This window comes from Silene latifolia, chromosome Y (assembly GCF_048544455.1).
Source record: "Silene latifolia isolate original U9 population chromosome Y, ASM4854445v1, whole genome shotgun sequence".
Lineage (NCBI taxonomy): Eukaryota > Viridiplantae > Streptophyta > Magnoliopsida > Caryophyllales > Caryophyllaceae > Silene > Silene latifolia.
Genome location: NC_133538.1, coordinates 459,133,290 through 459,139,952, shown reverse-complemented (window position 1 = coordinate 459,139,952; position 6,663 = coordinate 459,133,290). Strand labels below are relative to the sequence as shown.

Sequence of the window (6,663 nt, the reverse complement as noted above, 5' to 3'; positions counted from 1 at the left end):
GCAATTACATACCATGATGCAACTAACATATAAACATCCTAATGCAAATGATTCTACCTGCAACTAATATGACATATAGACTAAATGCAAGTCCTAAGTTCACATTGTTATACCGCATCAATCAAAATAAAGCCACATAGTCATTAAAATAAAGAGGAAAAAGGAGATTGGAAAGATCATACCATGCGGTCTTCAATATCCTCATGTCTCGGATGTGGCGTAGTCGATCAATATGAACAAGGATAAAACAAACACAATATATACAACAATATATACATGACTACACTACAAAGGAAATGAATTTGTTTTTGGTTTTTAAAATTTTCAAATTTTTTGGATTTTTGAATAAAAGTTAAGTTAGAATTCCCCATCTCACACTAATATGGGCATTGTCCTCAATGGCCAAAATGATGGGAAATCATGCAAACATGATGCATGAATTCTACACTAAATGCAAGCTACACTAATCTACACTACATGATGCATGGTTTTTTTTGTTTATGACGGAGAGCGTAATTTAGATTACCTCCCGTTGCGTATGCATGTACTTCCCCAAACCGAGTTAGACATTATTTCTAATGTCCTAAGGTTGGGTGTAGTTCATGCACACAAGATGCAATGCATGAAACTTAATTTGTCATTTTGGATTTTCAAAAATGGAAACAATGAAATAAGAACATCTCAATAGGACCGAGGTGTTAGTCCTCTATGTTGCTAGGACTACTCCAACCATGATCAAGATAAATAAATAAAACAAAGAAAGAAGTAAGCAAACCTAAAGAGGGTAGGAGCCTCCAAAGCTTGCTAATCTTCCACCATATCATCATTATCATCATCTTCCTCAATAAAAGGTGACTCATCACCACTTCCTTCTTCACTTTCTTGTTCACTTTGTTCATCATCCTCTTCTTCTTCTTCACTAGCCTCTTCATCAATGCTATCAACAACCGCGTCACCGACAACCTCATCGTCACCCGAAATCTCACCTCTAGATGCACTCGGAAATAAGACTTCCCTATCCGCCCAAATAGGCAAAGGACATGAAGGATCAAGTAGTCCTTGCCTAGGTAAATGAAGGAGGGAGGGATATTGGGCTAAGTAAGCATCTTCCCGATCCTTAAAAGCTTGCTTGTGCATCTCTTGCATAAGAAGAGTCATATAATCTTTGCTTGCTTCAACACCTTCGGGTTTGAACTCTTGGTACTTGAAAGGATAAGGTGGTGTGACAATGGAAGAGGAGGGCATTTCAATTTCACCCCTTTGTTGTCGGATGATGTATTCAGCTTCTTTTGAGAGGGGAAGGAGGTAGTTGGTCCGATGGACACTCAAACGACAAATCTTAGAAGGCAAAGTAAAAGATCTAGCCTCACTAGTGAGCCACCCATATTTGGTGTCAAGAGGGTTATGAGTAACCCATTTGTACTTGTTAATCATAGAATCCAAATCAATGAGATGACCACCCTTTTTCGCCACATACTTGCTATCCTTGTTGAAGTTCGGATCAAAGTACTTAGCCAAAAGAGTGACTAGACCTCCATTCACAATAACGGTGGTGCCTTGCTTCCCAAAATCAACATTTAGCCATCTTTCCACCAAAAGCCTTAGATAATTGAAAGGCTTGGTGAATTCCCTTCCAATGTTTAAGGCTGACTCAAGAAGAACACAATCGAGCTTGGTAAAGTGGTTGGTGTCTTTTCTTGCAATGATGGTATTCCCGATGACCTTATGCCACACTCTAATGCCCGGATGGTGGACTAATAGAGCGCAACTAGCATGATAGTTCTCAAATTTCCTTCCGGAAATCGCCTCCCAAAGAGGAGCGGGGTCATACTTGCCAACATTCTTGAAATAACTAGGTGAATCACTAAGACCCAATGCTTTACCCAATTCCTCAAAGGTGATGCGCCTACTCACATTAGCTAGGGGGAACTTGATGTTTTCCATAGTCTCTACCTTTGTAACTTTCAAAGAACTCAATAATTCTAAGGTAAGGGAGTGGTATGCCAATTCTTTTGTAGCAAACAATTTTCCCAACCCCATGGCTTCAAAGAAGGCTTTGGTTTGGTCAAGGACACCCAACTTATCTGAGGCATCTTCACAAATAAACTTGGTGGATAGAAAGGATTTTCTAGCATACTTAGTAAATGTTTCCCTATGGGAGTTAAAGATGAAAATTACCTCCGGATAGTTCGAAAGTTGAGCAACTTCTGGAGTTGTTGATGTTGTTGCTTCCAAGGGAGGTTGTTGTTGTTGCACTTCCAAGTTTGAACTAGCTATCACCATAGCTAATGAGGCTTTCTTTGCTTGATGACTCTTTTGCCTTGTTGATAGTGCCTTTGCCTTAGGTGCCTTTGTTGCTCCTTTTGTCCTTGCCATTGATGATTTAACCAAGAAAAGAGTGAAAATCTTAATTTCCAAGTATACCCAAATCGATTTTAAGGTGAAAGGCTTTGCCTTTATAATTTCAAAAATCGACTCAAAGGTTGAAGATTTTGGTGCTTGGTTTGATTTTTGTTGAAAGAGGAGTGATTAATTTTTGTTAGAAGGATGTTTTGATTTGATTTTGATGAATGTGGTTGAGGAAATCTTGCTTTGGTGATGGAGAGGATGAGGGTTTTGATTTTTGGGGTTTATAGGTAGTGTTTTGAATGAAGGAATGAAGAAATGAATGGGGGATGGGGTTTATAAAAGACCCGAAAAATTTGAATTGCAGGGGAAGACGGGCGTCTTTCCTTCGGGACGCTCGGATTCTGCCTGTTTTGGGTTGAGAATTCTCGCCTAAAGACGGGCGTCTTTCAGCAAAGACGCTCGGATTGTTCAACTGCGGGACGGGCGTCTTTCACTGAAGACGGGCGGATTGTTTTCCAGGGATTTTTCTTGTTTTTCTCAGCCAAAAAGACGGGCGTCTTTTCTTGCAGGACGGGCGTCTATCTGGAGACGGGCAGATTCTTTTGCAGGACGCTCGGATTTATCAACAGTCCCAAAATTTCAAAAATTCAGCTCAGAGGGACGGGCGTCTTTTGACAAATACGCCCGGGTTGCCTGAAAACGGGCGGATTCTCTTGAAAATGCTCGGATTCTGCCCCTTTTACCCGGATTCAGTTCCATCTGTGTACTTGCATATCCGTTGTCATTTTTCATTCTTCAAAATCTCGTGTTCTTCATTGTGGGGGCACTACTAAGGCATGAATAGCCTAGGCAATTGCTATCCCCACACTAAGCTAAAGCACTACACATCAATTAAATCATTAGTCCCTCCCTCACTTCTCTCAAAAATGATAATTATCTTGATCAAGGCATAAAAATCCAAGAATGACAAAAATACAATGTAAAAATTAAAATGCGAGTTAGGGAGTTAGAAATATTTACAAATGGTGGTTTAGGGAGGACTCCACCAAACTCTCATCCTTAGTGAGATGTCATGGGGGCATGTCCAAGGTGTTGTTGATGTTGCTCAACACCTTGAAGAAGTAATCAAAAGCTTGTTCATTATTATGATAAAGATCTTCAATAGATCTTTGCCCTTGTTGTCGGTCTTGATCGATAGCATTACCAATATAAGGATTGAAAATCCCTTCAAAATCATCGTCCCAAAGACCACAAACTTCATCTACTTGATCACTAAAGATCTCTTGAGTTGATAGAGACAACTCTCACATTTTCTTGTTTTGGCCAATGAGGCCATCCTCTTCATTGCTTGACTTTGGTGAGCTTTTCAAGCTCTCTTTATTACAATTCACTTGCTCTTTGAATGGAGCATCTTCAAATTTCTTCTTCCATTGAAATTCCGACTTCTTCCTATCATCCTTCCGGCTATAATGATCAACCATAAAACATGGTTCATGCAAACGGGGAGCTCTCATGGTCTTGTCAAGATTGAAAGTTATGCTCTCATCTCCCACTTCTAGAGTGAGCTCTCCATGCTTCACATCAATCACCGCACCCGCGATGTGTTAGAAAGGTCTTCCTAGAATGATTGGAATGTTGGAATCTTCTTCCATGTCAACAATGACAAAGTCCACCGGGATGAAAAATTTCCCAATTCGTACGGGAACATCTTCCCATATCCCTAATGGTGTCTTCGTCGATCTATCGGCCATTTGGAGTGTAATATTGGTGCATTTAAGCCCTCCCATCCCCAACCTTTTACTTACCGAGTACGGCATAACACTCACACTAGCCCCTAGATCACATAAGGCTTTGTTGATCGTCTTTGCCGCCAATGGTACACGGTATTGAGAAGCTTCCCGGATCTTTGAGTTTTGGAGGTGAACTCCCTTGAAGTATTGCACTACTCACCTTAGTGAAGGCGATAGTCTCAAGCTTCCGGATCGACTTCTTCTTTGTGAGGATGTCTTTCATGTATTTCGCATAGGCCGGCATGTGATTGATTAATTCCGTGAAAGGAATTGAGACTTCCAAATTCTTCACAATTTCCATAAATATTCCAATTTGGTCATCAAATTTGGGCTTGGCTTGACGACTTGGAAAAGGAAGTCTAATCACAATGGGCTCCTTCTCCTTGACCTTATCTTCATTTTTCTTTGAAATTTCTTCTTTTGATAGTTCTCCATCCTTGGAGTTTTGCATAATTTTTTCTTTATCACTAGCTTCCACAACTTCATCATCAACTTGCTTCTTCGGTGCTTCATACCTTGTACCACTTCTCAAGTGAATGGCACTAACCGTTTCATGTCTTGGGGGATTACTTTGAGGTGGTAATTGCCCCTTTTGTCTTTGTGAACATGAAGATGCTAGTTGGGTCAATTGGGTTTCCAACATTTTGGTGTGAGCTAGGATGTTTTCGATGGTGGTTTCCTTTGCTTGACTATCTTTTTGCATTTGAGTGAAAAACTCTTGTTGATTTTTTTTGCATTTGAAGGACCGCTTTTTGAACATCAAAACCTTGGTCATTTTGTTGATTGTATGGAGATTGATTTTGGTAACCTTGGTTTTGGTTGTAGAAGGGTCTTTGATTTTGGTTTCTCATGGGAGGTGGGGTGTATGTTGTTTGAGGGTTTTGAACATTTTGGCTTTTGTATGAGAGATTTGGATGGAATTTGGTGTTTTCATTCTAATAGTTCGAATAAGGGGTACCACTTTTGTATGCTTGGAAAGCATTCACTTGTTCATTTGTTCCCCTACATTCACTTTGGTCATGTCCCAAAGTTCCACAATTCTCACATATCCCACTTGGGATTGATGAAGATGCCGTCATGGCATTAACATGATGCTTTGGTGATTTTGAGGCTTCTTCAAGTCTAGCCATAGCTTTTTCAAACTTTAAATTGATGGTATCAATGTGAGCACTAAGTTGAGCACCCAATTGAGTAATGGAGTCCACTTCATGCTTTCCTCTTCTAGTAGCCTTGCGAAGTCTACTATATTGTGAGTTATGGACCGCCATTTCCTCAATTTTGTTCCAAGTTTGATTGTCATCAACTTCGGCGAACATTCAATTTGATCCCATGTTTAGAATGTTCCTTGAATCTTCATAAAGACCGTTCCAAAATTGTTGTACCAAGAACCACTCGCTAAGTCCATGGTGAGGACATGAGCGATAAATTCCCTTAAATCGCTCCAAGCTTCATACAAAGATTATTCATCCCTTTTCTTAAAGCCCGTGATTTGAGCTCTTAGCATGTTAGTCTTTTCCGGTGGATAGAACTTTTTGTAGAAAGCTAGAGCCAACTTTTTCCAAGAATCAATTCCGAGAGTAGCCTTATCAAGGCCTTTCAACCATTTTTTCACGATGCCAATTAGAGAAAAAGGAAATAAGACCCATCGAATTTGGTCTTGAGTTACACCGGTTTGAGAAATCGCATCACAATAGTCACAAAAGGTCTCCATATGAGATTGAGGGTCTTCACTAGGCATCCCCCCAAATTGGCTTCTTTCGACTAATTGGATAAATGCGGATTTGGCAATAAAATTTCTGGGTAGATGTTGTGGTGTGGGAGTACCATTGGGTAGGTTCTCCTCGGTGGGTACGGAATGTGATGAAAACTTAGGCATTGTGGGTTGATTTTGTGTTTTATTTTGTGTTGGGTTCTCCTCACCTTCTCTTGCAAAAGGGTTGATGAACTCAATAGTTGGTTGAATATCTACAACCTCACCAATACCTCTCAAAGTTCTCCTAGCAAGTCTTCTATTGGTTGTCAAAGTTCTTTCAATTTCACGATCAAAGGGTAACAAGTCACCTTGTGACCTTCTAGACATGCAAAATATCAAACAACTCGAAAACAATTAGAACAAACCTTGAGGAGTTTTACTTCCCCAAGGCAAAGAAAGACACAACTAATAACAATATAAGAAAATCTAAATCAAAGTAACACCGTCTCCGGCAACGGCGCCATTTTTTGGTCGGGACTATATCTTTTCGGTAACTTGTCGTTAGGAGCACCTAGACCAAAACACAATTTATAGCTTCACAAACAACTCTACAATTAGTAAAGAGGCAAGTAAAGGTCGGATCCCAAGGGACGGGAATTGAGATGAGATTTCTATTGCAACTAGTGGTGTCTTAGGGGTGTCACAATTAGGGTTGATGTAGAAGGTCACTAAACTAAATAGCAATGAAAGTAAACAAGCAAGATGAATTAAAAGGGTTGTAAACAATTGATAAAAAGCACTAGGTTGTCATGGGGTCATAGGGAATTCATG

General features: G+C 40.0%; 1 non-coding gene across 1 annotated transcript; it reads left to right on the top strand.

The window, feature by feature from the left end:
* The first annotated feature begins 5,537 nt into the window (after positions 1-5,537).
* On the top strand, positions 5,538-5,643 carry LOC141635795 (small nucleolar RNA R71). The gene has a single exon (XR_012540455.1). It is a non-coding gene; the product is annotated as a small nucleolar RNA R71 (small nucleolar RNA).
* Positions 5,644-6,663: the final 1,020 nt, after the last annotated feature.